The sequence below is a fragment of the Phyllobates terribilis genome, unplaced genomic scaffold (genome assembly GCF_046119375.1).
Source record: "Phyllobates terribilis strain yellow unplaced genomic scaffold, ASM4611937v1 Scaffold_13__5_contigs__length_258822181, whole genome shotgun sequence".
In the NCBI taxonomy this organism is placed as follows: domain Eukaryota; kingdom Metazoa; phylum Chordata; class Amphibia; order Anura; family Dendrobatidae; genus Phyllobates; species Phyllobates terribilis.
In genome coordinates this window covers 98,299,594-98,317,930 of record NW_027362773.1, presented here as the reverse complement: position 1 = coordinate 98,317,930, position 18,337 = coordinate 98,299,594, and positions in this window count along the sequence as shown.

The following is an 18,337-nucleotide window of genomic DNA, read 5'->3' as shown; positions in this document are numbered from 1 at the left end:
GCGAAACCGCAGACGCGGTGGACAGGGCTGAGCAAAGCGAAAACGCAGACGCGGTGGACAGGGCTGAGCAAAGCGAAAACGCAGACGCGGTGGACAGGGCTGAGCAAAGCGAAAACGCAGACGCGGTGGACAGGGCTGGGCAAAGCGAAACCGCAGACGCGGTGGGCTGGGCTGGGCAAAGCGAAACCGCAGATGCGGTGGGCTGGGCAAAGCGAAACCGCAGACGCGGTGGACAGGGCTGAGCAAAGCGAAACGGCAGACGCGGTGGACAGGGCTGAGCAAAGCGAAACCGCAGACGCGGTGGACAGGGCTGAGCAAAGCGAAACGGCAGACGCGGTGGACAGGGCTGAGCAAAGCAAAACCGCAGACGCGGTGGACAGGGCTGAGCAAAGCGAAACCGCAGACGCGGTGGACAGGGCTGAGCAAAGCGAAACCGCAGACGCGGTGGACAGGGCTGAGCAAAGCGAAACCGCAGACGCGGTGGACAGGGCTGAGAAAAGCGAAACCGCAGACGCGGTGGACAGGGCTGAGCAAAGCGAAACCGCAGACGCGGTGGACAGGGCTGAGCAAAGCGAAACCGCAGACGCGGTGGACAGGGCTGAGCAAAGCGAAACCGCAGACGCGGTGGACAGGGCTGAGCAAAGCGAAACCGCAGACGCGGTGGACAGGGCTGAGCAAAGCGAAAACGCAGATGCGGTGGACAGGGCTGAGCAAAGCGAAAACGCAGACGCGGTGGACAGGGCTGAGCAAAGCGAAACCGCAGACGCGGTGGACAGGGCTGAGCAAAGCGAAACCGCAGACGCGGTGGACAGGGCTGAGCAAAGCGAAACCGCAGACGCGGTGGACAGGGCTGGGCAAAGCGAAACCGCAGACGCGGTGGACAGGGCTGGGCAAAGCGAAACCGCAGACGCGGTCGACAGGGCTGGGCAAAGCGAAACCGCAGACGCGGTGGACAGGGCTGGGCAAAGCGAAACCGCAGACGCGGTGGACAGGGCTGGGCAAAGCGAAACCGCAGGCGCGGTGGACAGGGCTGGGCAAAGCGAAACCGCAGACGCGCTGGGCTGGGCAGGCAAGAACCGCCGAAGCGGCAAGCAAGGCAGAGCGGAGGGGACAGGGCTCTGTTCACACGGAACAGACTGGAAGGGAAAGGCAGAACCAGGTACACACAGGATACTTGCAATGAAGTAGCGAGTGGACTCTAAACTCACAAATGGGAGTACAGAGACAACGAGTAGGAGATAGGTACGGGATCAGATTCTGCAAGAAAAGGGAAGGTACGGACATGGAGAAAAACAGGTAACAGGCTAGGAGAGTATACAGACAAGAACAGGCAAGATACAGGAACAGGTCTAGGTATGCGGCCCCTAGAAGGCGTAAAGAACAGGCTAGGAGCGTGTTCACACGGGCCTGGAAATACAGCCTCCAGGATAGGCAGAAGACAACAGGCTAGAGAGCGTGTACAGACTGCAGGTTAGAGTACACAGGTAGGACACAGTACAGACACGGGAACAGATACTGCAAGACAGGTAACATACACAGGACCTGGCATGTCAGAGACAAGAAGCCAACTGACAGGGCAAGATGCTCAGGCATGGGTTAATTGGAGCAGCTGGTTTAAATACCAGGTGACAGACAGCAATAAGCTGAGGACGCACAAGGGGTGTGCCTGCAGCAGGTACAAAAAGCAGGAAGTGATCGGGCGCCGCCCTTAAGCAGCAGAAACAGAAGCAAACAGACAGCATGGAGGGAAGCCAGAGAGACATTCTGGATTGGAGATCAAGTGCGCGCTCTTGCACAGTGGGAGATGGACCACTATGCAAGGACGCCGCCAGGTATGTTACAGTACCCCCCCCCTTACGCCCCCTCTTCTTCAGGCCTGCCAGAATCTTCCGCAGGGAATTCGAGGGCCAATCCTTCACTTCAAGGAGATCACTTCCACTGTCCACAGGAAAAACTGGTCTCATCTGGTTAGCTAGGATGCTACCTCCTATCCAGCCATCCTCAGCAAGAGACGAAACGGGTGGAGTACCAGGAACAGCACACAAGGAAGTCTCTCTCCACATATTTTCAGGTGGCACCCCAGAGGGTACCGAAGACAACTAGAAGTCCTTCGCCGGGTTGGAGGGGGGCAGAGACTCGGGGGTAACCTTCGCTTCGGAGTACACTTGTTCAGACTCACTGGATGAAGCAGGCGAGGTATCAGGTACCGAGTATAGGAGAGTCTCTGTCCATTCGCTATCAAGTAGCACCCCGAAGGGTTCAGGAGACACCTGGAGGTCCTCTGCCGAGTCAGAGGAGTGCAGAGACTCGGGGGTAACCTCTGCTTCAGAAAACACTAGGTCGGACTCACTGGACGAAGCAGGCGAGGTATCGGGTGCCAAGTATAGGAAAGTCTCTGTCCATTCACCACCAGGTGGCACCCCGAAGGGTTCTGGAGACAACTGGAAGTCCTCCGCCTGGTCGGAGGGGTGTAGAGACTCGGGAATAACCTCTGCTTCGGAGTACACTAGGTTAGACTCACTAGGCGAAGCGAGCGAGGTATCAGATCCAGGATATAGGAAAGTCTCTGTCCATTCACCACCAGGTGGCACCCCGAAGGGTTCTGGAGACAACTGGAGGTCCTCCGCCTGGTCGGAGGGGTGTAGAGACTCGGGAGTAACCTCTGCTTCGGAGTACACTAGGTTGGACTCACTGGACGAAGCGAGCGAGGTATCAGGTACAGAGCATAGCAGAGTCTCTGTCCTTTCGCTACCAGGTAGCACCCCGAGGGGCTCAGGAGACAACTGGAGGTCCTCTGCCAGGTCGGAGGGGTAAAGAGACTCATGGGTAACCTCTGCTTCGGAGTACACTAGGTCGGACTCACTGGATGAAGCAGCCGAGGTATCAGGTACCGAGTATAGGAAAGTCTCTGTCCATTCGCTACCAGGTAGCACCCCGAAGGGTTCAGGAGACAACTGGAGATCCTCCGCCTGATTGGAGGGGTGTAGAGACTCGGGGGTAACCGCTGCTTCAGAGAACACTAGGTCGGACTCACTGGACGAAGCGGGCGAGGTATCAGGTGCAGAGTATAGGGAAGTCTCTCTCCAATTGTCATCAAGTGGTATCCCGGGGGGATTCAGGAGGCAACAGGGGGTCCTCCGGTGTGGATTCTGGGTGGGCAGCAGTCTCTTCGGGCAGGAGAACTGTTGCGCTACCCACGCACATTACCCGTCGGGGCTGCTCCGGGATACTGGGAAGTAAAGCTTCGGCAGGGACTTCAGGGTTAGGGTCCTCGAAGACCATACAAAAGGCCACCAGGAAGGCCTGCAGGTCAAGGACGACAGGATCTCATGCTTCCCATAGGGGGGTGACCCATTTCAAGGCGTCACCCGCTAGGTAGTCAATCATAAAGGCCACTTTAGCCCAATCGGAAGGAAAATAGAGAGGGTAGGCCTTAAAGTGTAGCATGCATTGCTCCACAAATGCACGACTTTGTTTTGGATCCCCAAAGTACCGTGGCGGATCCGCAGGAACGAGTGCAGAAAGCTCCATCTGGACGGGTGTGAAATTTGCCTGGAACTCAGCTAGTAGCAAAAAAAAATAATAAAAAAATACTAAAAAAAATTTCTAGATGAACGTATTCGCTGGAAAATGTCTCAGAGAGCGAAGGCCGTGGGGTTCAACGGAAACCATGGCCTGAGCATGCTGTAATGCACAAGCCTGGACTGACTGGCGTGTGCATGTTTAGTGGTTCCACTGTGCCATGAACCGGAGAGTGCCTGGAGGGGCGTAACTAAGTATCTGCCCGATCCGACCAAGGTCGCACGACGGCATACGATGCCAGTGCACCAGGGAGGAACCGAGCAGAGGGACCAGGGTCTACTCCAGGTCAGACTCCGGACACGGCTGTTGACCCACACCGGGGAATACAGGAACAGGCAGACTAGAGTGCAGGCTGGGTAGGGTCCAGTACAGACTGGGAGACAAATTCGGAGCCGCAGATGCGGTAAACAAACAGAGTAAAGCGAAACTGCAGGTGCGATAGTCAAGGCTGAGCAGAGCAGAACCGCAGACGCGGTAGACAAGGCAGAGCAGAGCAGAACCGCAGACGCGGTAGACAAGGCTGAGCAGAGCAAAACCGCAGACGCGGTAGACAAGGCTGAGCAGAGCGAAACCGCATACGCGGTAGACAAGGCTGAGCAGAGCGAAACCGCAGACGTGGTGGACAGGGCTGAGCAAAGCGAAACCGCAGACGCGGTGAACAGGGCTGAGCAAAGCGAAACCGCAGACGCGGTGGACAGGGCTGAGCAAAGCGAAACCGCAGACGCGGTGGACAGGGCTGAGCAAAGCGAAACCGCAGACGCGGTGGACAGGGCTGAGCAAAGCGAAACCGCAGACGCGGTGGACAGGGCTGAGCAAAGCGAAACCTCAGACGTGGTCGACAGGGCTGAGCAAAGCGAAACCGCAGACGCGGTGGACTGGGCTGAGCAAGGCGAAACCGCAGACGCGGTGGACAGGGCTGAGCAAAGCAAAACCGCAGACGCGGTGGACAGGGCTGAGCAAAGCGAAACCGCAGACGCGGTGGACAGGGCTGAGCAAAGCGAAACCGCAGACGCGGTGGACAGGGCTGAGCAAAGCGAAACCGCAGACGCGGTGGACAGGGCTGAGCAAAGCGAAACCGCAGACGCGGTGGACAGGGCTGAGCAAAGCGAAACCGCAGACGCGGTGGACAGGGCTGAGCAAAGCGAAACCTCAGACGCGGTCGACAGGGCTGAGCAAAGCGAAACCGCAGACGCGGTGGACTGGGCTGAGCAAGGCGAAACCGCAGACGCGGTGGACAGGGCTGAGCAAAGCAAAACCGCAGACGCGGTGTACAGGGCTGAGCAAAGCGAAACCGCAGACGCGGTGGACAGGGCTGAGCAAAGCGAAACCGCAGACGCGGTGGACAGGGCTGAGCAAAGCGAAACCGCAGACGCGGTGGACAGGGCTGAGCAAAGCGAAACCGCAGGCGCGGTGGACAGGGCTGAGCAAAGCGAAACCGCAGACGCGGTGGACAGGGCTGAGCAAAGCGAAACCGCAGACGCGGTGGACAGGGCTGAGCAAAGCGAAACCGCAGACGCGGTGGACAGGGCTGAGCAAAGCGAAACCGCAGACGCGGTGGACAGGGCTGAGCAAAGCGAAACCGCAGACGCGGTGGACAGGGCTGAGCAAAGCGAAACCGCAGACGCGGTGGACAGGGCTGAGCAAAGCGAAACCGCAGACGCGGTGGACAGGGCTGATGAGCAAAGCGAAACCGCTGACGCGGTGGACAGGGCTGAACAAAGCAAAACCGCAGACGCGGTGGACAGGGCTGAGCAAAGCGAAACCGCAGACGCGGTGGACAGGGCTGAGCAAAGCGAAACCGCAGACGCGGTGGACAGGGCTGGGCAAAGCGAAACCGCAGACGCGGTGGGCTGGGCTGGGCAAAGCGAAACCGCAGATGCGGTGGGCTGGGCAAAGCGAAACCGCAGACGCGGTGGACAGGGCTGAGCAAAGCGAAACGGCAGACGCGGTGGACAGGGCTGAGCAAAGCGAAACCGCAGACGCGGTGGACAGGGCTGAGCAAAGCGAAACGGCAGACGCGGTGGACAGGGCTGAGCAAAGCAAAACCGCAGACGCGGTGGACAGGGCTGAGCAAAGCGAAACCGCAGACGCGGTGGACAGGGCTGAGCAAAGCGAAACCGCAGACGCGGTGGACAGGGCTGAGCAAAGCGAAACCGCAGACGCGGTGGACAGGGCTGAGCAAAGCGAAACCGCAGACGCGGTGGACAGGGCTGAGCAAAGCGAAACCGCAGACGCGGTGGACAGGGCTGAGCAAAGCGAAACCGCAGACGCGGTGGACAGGGCTGAGCAAAGCGAAAACGCAGACGCGGTGGACAGGGCTGAGCAAAGCGAAAACGCAGACGCGGTGGACAGGGCTGAGCAAAGCGAAAACGCAGACGCGGTGGACAGGGCTGGGCAAAGCGAAACCGCAGACGCGGTGGGCTGGGCTGGGCAAAGCGAAACCGCAGATGCGGTGGGCTGGGCAAAGCGAAACCGCAGACGCGGTGGACAGGGCTGAGCAAAGCGAAACGGCAGACGCGGTGGACAGGGCTGAGCAAAGCGAAACCGCAGACGCGGTGGACAGGGCTGAGCAAAGCGAAACGGCAGACGCGGTGGACAGGGCTGAGCAAAGCAAAACCGCAGACGCGGTGGACAGGGCTGAGCAAAGCGAAACCGCAGACGCGGTGGACAGGGCTGAGCAAAGCGAAACCGCAGACGCGGTGGACAGGGCTGAGCAAAGCGAAACCGCAGACGCGGTGGACAGGGCTGAGAAAAGCGAAACCGCAGACGCGGTGGACAGGGCTGAGCAAAGCGAAACCGCAGACGCGGTGGACAGGGCTGAGCAAAGCGAAACCGCAGACGCGGTGGACAGGGCTGAGCAAAGCGAAACCGCAGACGCGGTGGACAGGGCTGAGCAAAGCGAAACCGCAGACGCGGTGGACAGGGCTGAGCAAAGCGAAAACGCAGACGCGGTGGACAGGGCTGAGCAAAGCGAAAACGCAGACGCGGTGGACAGGGCTGAGCAAAGCGAAACCGCAGACGCGGTGGACAGGGCTGAGCAAAGCGAAACCGCAGACGCGGTGGACAGGGCTGAGCAAAGCGAAACCGCAGACGCGGTGGACAGGGCTGGGCAAAGCGAAACCGCAGACGCGGTGGACAGGGCTGGGCAAAGCGAAACCGCAGACGCGGTCGACAGGGCTGGGCAAAGCGAAACCGCAGACGCGGTGGACAGGGCTGGGCAAAGCGAAACCGCAGACGCGGTGGACAGGGCTGGGCAAAGCGAAACCGCAGGCGCGGTGGACAGGGCTGGGCAAAGCGAAACCGCAGACGCGCTGGGCTGGGCAGGCAAGAACCGCCGAAGCGGCAAGCAAGGCAGAGCGGAGGGGACAGGGCTCTGTTCACACGGAACAGACTGGAAGGGAAAGGCAGAACCAGGTACACACAGGATACTTGCAATGAAGTAGCGAGTGGACTCTAAACTCACAAATGGGAGTACAGAGACAACGAGTAGGAGATAGGTACGGGATCAGATTCTGCAAGAAAAGGGAAGGTACGGACATGGAGAAAAACAGGTAACAGGCTAGGAGAGTATACAGACAAGAACAGGCAAGATACAGGAACAGGTCTAGGTATGCGGCCCCTAGAAGGCGTAAAGAACAGGCTAGGAGCGTGTTCACACGGGCCTGGAAATACAGCCTCCAGGATAGGCAGAAGACAACAGGCTAGAGAGCGTGTACAGACTGCAGGTTAGAGTACACAGGTAGGACACAGTACAGACACGGGAACAGATACTGCAAGACAGGTAACATACACAGGACCTGGCATGTCAGAGACAAGAAGCCAACTGACAGGGCAAGATGCTCAGGCATGGGTTAATTGGAGCAGCTGGTTTAAATACCAGGTGACAGACAGCAATAAGCTGAGGACGCACAAGGGGTGTGCCTGCAGCAGGTACAAAAAGCAGGAAGTGATCGGGCGCCGCCCTTAAGCAGCAGAAACAGAAGCAAACAGACAGCATGGAGGGAAGCCAGAGAGACATTCTGGATTGGAGATCAAGTGCGCGCTCTTGCACAGTGGGAGATGGACCACTATGCAAGGACGCCGCCAGGTATGTTACAGTACCCCCCCCCTTACGCCCCCTCTTCTTCAGGCCTGCCAGAATCTTCCGCAGGGAATTCGAGGGCCAATCCTTCACTTCAAGGAGATCACTTCCACTGTCCACAGGAAAAACTGGTCTCATCTGGTTAGCTAGGATGCTACCTCCTATCCAGCCATCCTCAGCAAGAGACGAAACGGGTGGAGTACCAGGAACAGCACACAAGGAAGTCTCTCTCCACATATTTTCAGGTGGCACCCCAGAGGGTACCGAAGACAACTAGAAGTCCTTCGCCGGGTTGGAGGGGGGCAGAGACTCGGGGGTAACCTTCGCTTCGGAGTACACTTGTTCAGACTCACTGGATGAAGCAGGCGAGGTATCAGGTACCGAGTATAGGAGAGTCTCTGTCCATTCGCTATCAAGTAGCACCCCGAAGGGTTCAGGAGACACCTGGAGGTCCTCTGCCGAGTCAGAGGAGTGCAGAGACTCGGGGGTAACCTCTGCTTCAGAAAACACTAGGTCGGACTCACTGGACGAAGCAGGCGAGGTATCGGGTGCCAAGTATAGGAAAGTCTCTGTCCATTCACCACCAGGTGGCACCCCGAAGGGTTCTGGAGACAACTGGAAGTCCTCCGCCTGGTCGGAGGGGTGTAGAGACTCGGGAATAACCTCTGCTTCGGAGTACACTAGGTTAGACTCACTAGGCGAAGCGAGCGAGGTATCAGATCCAGGATATAGGAAAGTCTCTGTCCATTCACCACCAGGTGGCACCCCGAAGGGTTCTGGAGACAACTGGAGGTCCTCCGCCTGGTCGGAGGGGTGTAGAGACTCGGGAGTAACCTCTGCTTCGGAGTACACTAGGTTGGACTCACTGGACGAAGCGAGCGAGGTATCAGGTACAGAGCATAGCAGAGTCTCTGTCCTTTCGCTACCAGGTAGCACCCCGAGGGGCTCAGGAGACAACTGGAGGTCCTCTGCCAGGTCGGAGGGGTAAAGAGACTCATGGGTAACCTCTGCTTCGGAGTACACTAGGTCGGACTCACTGGATGAAGCAGCCGAGGTATCAGGTACCGAGTATAGGAAAGTCTCTGTCCATTCGCTACCAGGTAGCACCCCGAAGGGTTCAGGAGACAACTGGAGATCCTCCGCCTGATTGGAGGGGTGTAGAGACTCGGGGGTAACCGCTGCTTCAGAGAACACTAGGTCGGACTCACTGGACGAAGCGGGCGAGGTATCAGGTGCAGAGTATAGGGAAGTCTCTCTCCAATTGTCATCAAGTGGTATCCCGGGGGGATTCAGGAGGCAACAGGGGGTCCTCCGGTGTGGATTCTGGGTGGGCAGCAGTCTCTTCGGGCAGGAGAACTGTTGCGCTACCCACGCACATTACCCGTCGGGGCTGCTCCGGGATACTGGGAAGTAAAGCTTCGGCAGGGACTTCAGGGTTAGGGTCCTCGAAGACCATACAAAAGGCCACCAGGAAGGCCTGCAGGTCAAGGACGACAGGATCTCATGCTTCCCATAGGGGGGTGACCCATTTCAAGGCGTCACCCGCTAGGTAGTCAATCATAAAGGCCACTTTAGCCCAATCGGAAGGAAAATAGAGAGGGTAGGCCTTAAAGTGTAGCATGCATTGCTCCACAAATGCACGACTTTGTTTTGGATCCCCAAAGTACCGTGGCGGATCCGCAGGAACGAGTGCAGAAAGCTCCATCTGGACGGGTGTGAAATTTGCCTGGAACTCAGCTAGTAGCAAAAAAAAATAATAAAAAAATACTAAAAAAAATTTCTAGATGAACGTATTCGCTGGAAAATGTCTCAGAGAGCGAAGGCCGTGGGGTTCAACGGAAACCATGGCCTGAGCATGCTGTAATGCACAAGCCTGGACTGACTGGCGTGTGCATGTTTAGTGGTTCCACTGTGCCATGAACCGGAGAGTGCCTGGAGGGGCGTAACTAAGTATCTGCCCGATCCGACCAAGGTCGCACGACGGCATACGATGCCAGTGCACCAGGGAGGAACCGAGCAGAGGGACCAGGGTCTACTCCAGGTCAGACTCCGGACACGGCTGTTGACCCACACCGGGGAATACAGGAACAGGCAGACTAGAGTGCAGGCTGGGTAGGGTCCAGTACAGACTGGGAGACAAATTCGGAGCCGCAGATGCGGTAAACAAACAGAGTAAAGCGAAACTGCAGGTGCGGTAGTCAAGGCTGAGCAGAGCAGAACCGCAGACGCGGTAGACAAGGCAGAGCAGAGCAGAACCGCAGACGCGGTAGACAAGGCTGAGCAGAGCAAAACCGCAGACGCGGTAGACAAGGCTGAGCAGAGCGAAACCGCATACGCGGTAGACAAGGCTGAGCAGAGCGAAACCGCAGACGTGGTGGACAGGGCTGAGCAAAGCGAAACCGCAGACGCGGTGAACAGGGCTGAGCAAAGCGAAACCGCAGACGCGGTGGACAGGGCTGAGCAAAGCGAAACCGCAGACGCGGTGGACAGGGCTGAGCAAAGCGAAACCGCAGACGCGGTGGACAGGGCTGAGCAAAGCGAAACCGCAGACGCGGTGGACAGGGCTGAGCAAAGCGAAACCTCAGACGTGGTCGACAGGGCTGAGCAAAGCGAAACCGCAGACGCGGTGGACTGGGCTGAGCAAGGCGAAACCGCAGACGCGGTGGACAGGGCTGAGCAAAGCAAAACCGCAGACGCGGTGGACAGGGCTGAGCAAAGCAAAACCGCAGACGCGGTGGACAGGGCTGAGCAAAGCGAAACCGCAGACGCGGTGGACAGGGCTGAGCAAAGCGAAACCGCAGACGCGGTGGACAGGGCTGAGCAAAGCGAAACCGCAGACGCGGTGGACAGGGCTGAGCAAAGCGAAACCGCAGACGCGGTGGACAGGGCTGAGCAAAGCGAAACCTCAGACGCGGTCGACAGGGCTGAGCAAAGCGAAACCGCAGACGCGGTGGACTGGGCTGAGCAAGGCGAAACCGCAGACGCGGTGGACAGGGCTGAGCAAAGCAAAACCGCAGACGCGGTGTACAGGGCTGAGCAAAGCGAAACCGCAGACGCGGTGGACAGGGCTGAGCAAAGCGAAACCGCAGACGCGGTGGACAGGGCTGAGCAAAGCGAAACCGCAGACGCGGTGGACAGGGCTGAGCAAAGCGAAACCGCAGGCGCGGTGGACAGGGCTGAGCAAAGCGAAACCGCAGACGCGGTGGACAGGGCTGAGCAAAGCGAAACCGCAGACGCGGTGGACAGGGCTGAGCAAAGCGAAACCGCAGACGCGGTGGACAGGGCTGAGCAAAGCGAAACCGCAGACGCGGTGGACAGGGCTGAGCAAAGCAAAACCGCAGACGCGGTGGACAGGGCTGAGCAAAGCGAAACCGCAGACGCGGTGGACAGGGCTGAGCAAAGCGAAACCGCAGACGCGGTGGACAGGGCTGAGCAGGCAAGAACCGCCGAAGCGGCAAACAAGGCAGAGCGGAGGGGACAGGGCTCTGTTCACACGGAACAGACTGGAAGGGAAAGGCAGAACCAGGTAGACACAGGATACTTGCAATGAAGTAGCGAGTGGACTCTAAACTCACAAACGGGAGTACAGAGACAACGAGTAGGAGATAGGTACGGGGTCAGATTCTGCAAGAAAAGGGAAGGTACGGACATGGAGAAAAACAGGTAACAGGCTAGGAGAGTATACAGACAAGAACAGGCAAGATACAGGAACAGGTCTAGGTATGCGGCCCCTAGAAGGCGTAAAGAACAGGCTAGGAGCGTGTTCACACGGGCCTGGAAATACAGCCTCCAGGATAGGCAGAAGACAACAGGCTAGAGAGCGTGTACAGACTGCAAGTTAGAGTACACAGGTAGGACACAGTACAGACACGGGAACAGATACTGCAAGACAGGTAACATACACAGGACCTGGCATGTCAGAGACAAGAAGCCAACTGACAGGGCAAGATGCTCAGGCATGGGTTAATTGGAGCAGCTGGTTTAAATACCAGGTGACAGACAGCAATAGGCTGAGGACGCCTAAGGGGTGTGCCTGCAGCAGGTACAAAAAGCAGGAAGTGATCGGGCGCCGCCCTTAAGCAGCAGAAACAGAAGCAAACAGACAGCATGGAGGGAAGCCAGAGAGACATTCTGGATTGGAGATCAAGTGCGCGCTCTTGCACAGTGGGAGATGGACCACTATGCAAGGACGCCACCAGGTATGTTACAGTAAATTTTAAGTTAGCGACTTTGGTGTTAAGGTCATTAAAGAAAGTTTCAAGGTTATTCTCTGTCCCGGTCCAAATAAGAAATATATCATCGATAAAACGTTTCCAACAAAGCACGTGTTTGTCAAACAAATGATGGGTATATACATGGTCATTCTCGAAATTACCCATGAATATGTTAGCGTAGGGGGGGCGCTACATTGGAGCCCATTGTTGAAATTTTTTTTTGTAAGGATCAGGGTTAGTAAATCGCTACAAAAAAATCTAACTGATTAGCTGAGAGTGTAGTGTGGGCTCTTAGAAATTTTATTGTAGCAAGAATGCCTTCCTGATGGTCAATGCTGGTATAGGGACTGTTCACGTCCAATGTTGCTAAAATACTGTTAATAGGAATGGGTCCTAGTTCTCGTATGCAGGGTAGAAAATGAGAAGTATCCTTAAGATATGAAGTGATCTTATGGATATGAGGTGTCAAAATTTTTTCTAACGTGATAGCAAAAGGAGACAGAATCAAATCTGTAGATGCAACAATGGATCTTCCAGGTGTCTCTTGTATGTTTTTATGTATCTTTGGTAAGGTATAAAATACCGGCATTATTGGATTAATATTAACCAGAAATTCTCACAATTTGGAATCGATTGTACCTTTTTGAGAGTGGCATAGAACTAGATTTTTAATAAGGTTGGCTACCTCTGGGGTGGGATTGTAAGATATAGGTAAATATGTTTCAATATCATTTAATTGAGCATATATTTCTGATATGTAATATGTCCGATCCATAACAACAATTGAACCCCCCTTATCAGCCGGTTTTATAATGAGATCCTTTCTTTTTTTTTCAATGAGGAAAGGGCCATACTTTCTTCCAGGTTGAGATTATTTTTATTATGCAAATCACTTCTCTTAATGGCATGTAGGACTCTATTGATATCTTTTTGAACCAAGTCGATATATGTCTCGACATGGTAATATGTACGGGGTGGTTGAAAATGACTAGGAATACGTAATTCTAAACCATGTAAAGTAAACATTTCATCATTCTGGCTACTCTGAGGAGCACCCAGATACCCCCTTCCAGAAGAAAAGTGGACTTTTAGTCTCAAAGTTCTGTAAAAACGTTGTAGCTCCTGCTCCAGTAGAAATGTATCAAAGGCTGGCGTAGGGCAAAATGAAAGTCCTTTTTGCAGTAAGTCTAATTCGGCCGGTGCTAAGGATTGCGAGGAAATGTTAAATACGATGTTAGTCCTACCTGAGACCGAGTTGTCATCCGGGCGTTGTCTGCTTGCCGATCACCTCCCCCGCCTCGTCTTATTCTGGGTGGGCGATTTCTGCGTTGATCCAAAAAATAATTTGGTTGGTAGGTGTTACGCTCACGCCCAGACTGACTGGCATGAGCGTGATTAGTGATCCCACTGTACCACGAACCGAGGAGTGCCTGGAGGGGCGTAACTAAGTATCAACCCGATCTGACCAAGGTCGCACGGCGGCTTAGTCGACTCCGTGGACCAAGGAGGAACCGAGCAGAGGGACCAGGTGCGACTCCAGGTCAGACCCCGGTCACAGTTGTTGATCCACACCGGGGAATGCAGGAACAGGCAGGTTAGACTGGCAAGAAGACACAGAACTGGACCTGGCAACTTCAGAGTCAAGGAGAACACTGAATGATAGTGTTGCTCAGGCACCTCCTACTGGGTGGAGGGGGTTTACATATCCAGTGACTCACAGCAATAGGCTGGAGACGCATTAGGGGTGCGCCCACAGCAGCTATAAGAATCAGGAAGTAACCGGGCCGCCGCCCTAAGCAGTCAGTCAAGAGAAATGCACACAGCATGAACTGGAGCAAGATATGCAGGCTGGACTGACAGGTAAGATTGCGGTCTTGCATAGTGGGAGGTGGTGCACTATGCAAGCACGCCGCCAGGGATGTTACAGTACCCTCCCCCCTTTACGCCCCCTCTTCTTCAAGCCTGCAAGGGTCTTCTGCAGAGAATTTGGAGGCCAATCCTTCTCTTCAAGAGGATTACCTCTTCTGTCCATTAGAGGAAACAAAACTGATCTCATCATCTTGGTGACTGGGATGCTTCCTCCTAACAAGCCATCCTCAGCAACAGATGAAGTGGGTGAAGTACCAGGAACAGCACACAAGAAAGTCTCTCTCTGTTTGTTATCAGGTAGCTCCGTGGTGGATTCAGGAGACAACTGGAGGTCCCAGGCCTGGTTGGAGGGGTGCAGAGATTCGGGGGTAACCACCGCCTTGACGTTCACTTTGCCAAGCTTACTGGATGAAATGGGCAGCGTACCAGGTACCGGGTGTAGGAAAGTCTCTCTCCGTTTATCAGGTAGCACCCCGGGAAATTCAGGAGACAACTGGAGGTCCTCCGCCTGGTTGGAGGGATGCAGAGACTCGGGGGTAATTACTGCTTCGAAGTACATTTTGCCAAGCTTACTGGATGAAGTGGGTGGCGTACCAGGTACCGGGTGTAGGAAAGTCTCTCTCCGTTTATCAGGTAGCACCCCGGGAAATTCAGGAGACAACTGGAGGTCCTCCGCCTGGTTGGAGGGATGCAGAGACTCGGGGGTAATTACTGCTTCGAAGTACATTTTGCCAAGCTTACTGGATGAAGTGGGTGGCGTACCAGGTACCGGGTGTAGGAAAGTCTCTCTCCGTTTAACAGGTAGCACCCCGGGGAATTCAGGAGACAACTGGAGGTCCTCCGCCTGGTTGGAGGGGTGCAGAGACTCGGGGGTAATCACTGCTTCGATGTACACTTTGCCAAGCTTACTGGATGAAGTGGGCGAAGTACCAGGTACAGGGTGTAGGAAAGTCTCTCTCCCTTTGTTATCAGGCAGCCCCCAGAGATGGCGGAAACAGACAAGAAGACACAGAACAGGACCTGGCAACTTCAGAGTCAAGGAGAACACTGAATGATAGTGTTGCTCAGGCACCTCCTACTGGGTGGAGGGGGTTTAAATATCCAGTGACTCACAGCAATAGGCTGGAGACGCATTAGGGGTGCGCCCACAGCAGCTATAAGAATCAGGAAGTAACCGGGCCGCCGCCCTAAGCAGTCAGTCAAGAGAAATGCACACAACATGAACTGGAGCAAGATATGCAGGCTGGACTGACAGGTAAGATTGCGGTCTTGCATAGTGGGAGGTGGTGCACTATGCAAGCACGCCGCCAGGGATGTTACAGTAGGTACCTCGTTCACTGTCCGTAGAAGAATTGTGGCCTGGAGAAGAATTGTATCCTCACCTGTATGATCTGCTGCTTCTGCCCTGATCTGAAGAACGCCATCTATACACTTGATTGTTGAGATAATCTTCAGCGTCACGGAGGAACTTGGATTTTTTTCTAATCTGGAGTTCGTTCTGATGTTCAGAAATGGTTTTATCCACTTTATTTTTTAATGTTGTAAAATCTTCAGAAGATATTGTATTACTCAATTGTTGTTCTGTAGAAGCAATCCTGGTATGAAGATCAGTTATTTCCTTCTGGAAAAAATCAACAGTCAATACAATAATGTCCATTGAGCATGTGTTGAGGGTCCCCTCAAATTTAGTGCAATAATCAGAATTATCATTGAATAGAGTAGGACGCAGATTGACTCTAAGTCCTCGTGGGATACGTTGTGTTTTATGATAGGGTAATGCAATGTAGATCCAGAGCAGTGTATCTCCTTAATTCCTTCTCTAGGTCCCTTGTACGTACCTCTTCAATAGGAGTATGAAGGAACGTGCCAGGGGTTGTGACACGTGCAAGAAGAGCACTTGCTTCCTCTTGGTTGAAAGCGAAAGTCGTAAAAGACATTGAAGCCACAGGAGCGTGATCCCAAAAGACGTCAAATGGAAAAAATGAGGGGTCGCTTCACTGTATCAAATGTCGGGGTGCTCTGAAGTAATATGTTATCAAGATATCAAAAGAACTTCGCCACTCCAATATAGATGCAAAAGAATTTTTTATTGTTGAGCAGAAACCCCATAGGAAATAAGCAGGCCAACGTTTCAGTTTCAACCTTACATGGTGTAGCGTCGGTGTCCCTGCCTCCTGCTAGGCAGGGACGCTGTTCCCCTCACCTCTCTGCTCCATGCCCGGCGGCTTCCTCCCGCTCTGCCTGCAGCGCCCGCTCTCCCCCGGTCACTGTGCTTAGGGCGCGCGCGCTCCCCCTCTCTTAAAGGGGCCGCGCGCGTCGCCCTAAGGAGTCCCCGGCCAATGGCCGGAGGATCCCTCCATATATAAGGCACCTCCTCCAAAATGGAGGTGCCCGAGCAATGTTGTTGCACTGTTCACTACTCTGCTTCAGCCCTCAGGTCCCGTTGCCTGTTACCTGCCTGTTACCTGCCTGTTACCTGCCAGTTGCCTGCCAGTTGCCAGCCAGTTTCCTGCCAGTTTGCTGCCTGATTCCTGCCTGTCATCCGCTTTCCTGCTTGCTAGCCTGAGGTCCGACGGTCTGCCTTCCGACACCTGTCAGTCTGTCTATGGACCAGCTTGCCCGCTCACCTGGGAGCGCTCACCTGCTACCTGTCTGCTAGCCTACCTGGAGGCTCCGCCGTCACGTGCTGTGACCACCTGCCAGTCCAGAGACTCTTGCCTGCTCACCTGGGAGCGCTCATCTGTTACCTGCCTGTTAGCCTACCTGGAGGCTCCGCCGTCACGTGCCGTGACCACCTGCCAGTCCAGAGACTCTTGCCCGCTCACCTGGGAGCGCTCAACTGCTACCTGCCTGTTAGCCTACCTGGAGGCTCCGCCGTCACATGCTGTGACCACCTGCTTATCCTGAGACTCTCGCCTGCTCACCTGGGAGCACTCATCTGCCATCTGCCTGCTAGCCTACCTGGAGGCTCAGCCGTCACAGGTCGTACCTGCCCGTTTACCCAGAGACTGTCCCGGTCACTTGCTGTGACCTCCTGCCCATTTACCCAGAGACTGTCCCGGTCACTTGCTGTGACCTCCTGCCCGTTTACCCAGAGACTGCCCCGGTCACTTGCCGTGACCTCCTGCCCGTTTACCCAGAGACTGTCCCGGTCACTTGCTGTGACCTCCTGCCCGTTTACCCAGAGACTGTCCCGGTCACTTGCTGTGACCTGCCCGTTTACCCAGAGACTGTCCCGGTCACTTGCCGTGACCTCCTGCCCGTTTACCCAGAGACTGTCCCGGTCACCTGCTGTGACTGCCTGCCTGTCTTCCCTGGTCGCCACCCGCTTCCTTACAAGGACCACCCCTTTGTATAAGTTGCTCAGAGGTTCCGCCTCCCAGACCCGTTACAGTTTGCTCGGGCCATGGAACCCGGTGGCACCCAAGCTCCCTCGCTCTCGGACCTTTGTCATGAACTGTCCCGACAGAGGTCCCAACAGGAGTCCATCCTGGGTCACCTGCGGAATGTCAATACTCGCCTGGACACTTTGACTGCCCCACCAGCAATCACCGCTAGTGTCATGACTCGCAGCCTGGCTGCTCCGCTGCCCACCAATACCATAGTATCCTGCTCTGGAATCCGGTTTTCTGCACCTCCTCGCTTCGGAGGCGACTCCGCTCAAGCTCGGGGCTTCATTAACCAGTGCACCCTGCACTTTGAACACCAGTCCCACCAGTTTAATTCCGACCGGGCCAAAGTAGCCTTCATCATGTCCCATCTCACGGGAGAGGCACTGGCTTGGCTAAATCCTCTATGGGAGAGAGGAGACCCTCTGGTGTCCGACCTGCCAGCCTTTCTCACGGCTTTCCGGAAGGTCTTCGACGAACCCGGACGGAAGACCTCATCTGCCTCATCTCTGCTACGCCTCCGTCAAGGTAGTCTCACCGTGGGCCAATATGCCATACGGTTCCGTACCCTTGCTTCGGAGCTGGCCTGGGATAACGACGCCCTGGTGTCCGTCTTCTGGGAGGGTCTGTCCGGCCGTATTAAAGATGAACTCGCCGGTCGGGACATTCCTACCACTCTCGACGACTTGATTACACTTGCCACCCGGATTGACATCCGGTTCCAGGAGCGCGCTAGGGAGGTCACCCGTGAGAGGAGGATTCCACGTCTAGTCCCTACCTTCCAGAGACCCGTCACTCCCTCTGTTACTCCCCAGGCACACTCACCTGAGCCTATGCAGGTCGACCAGACCAAGATGGTCAAGACCCGTCAAGACTTACGTCGTGCCGAGGGGAGCTGTTTCTACTGTGGCAGTAAGGAGCACCGGATCCGTTCCTGCCCTGAGAGGTCGGGAAACGCCTGTGTCTAGGATCGCTCAGAGAGGTCGCCCTAGACAAAAGTAAACCCTCTCCATCCCTGATGCTGTCTGTTTCTATCCTCTGCGGAGAGAACCGCTATTTTGAACTGGCTCAACTTGACTCTGGAGCTGCTGGAAATCTCATCTCTCAATCCCTGGTAGAAAAATACCACATTCCCACCAAACCTCTGGCCGTACCTTTATCTGTCGCCGCCGTGGATGGGGGTCTCTTACCACATCCCATCC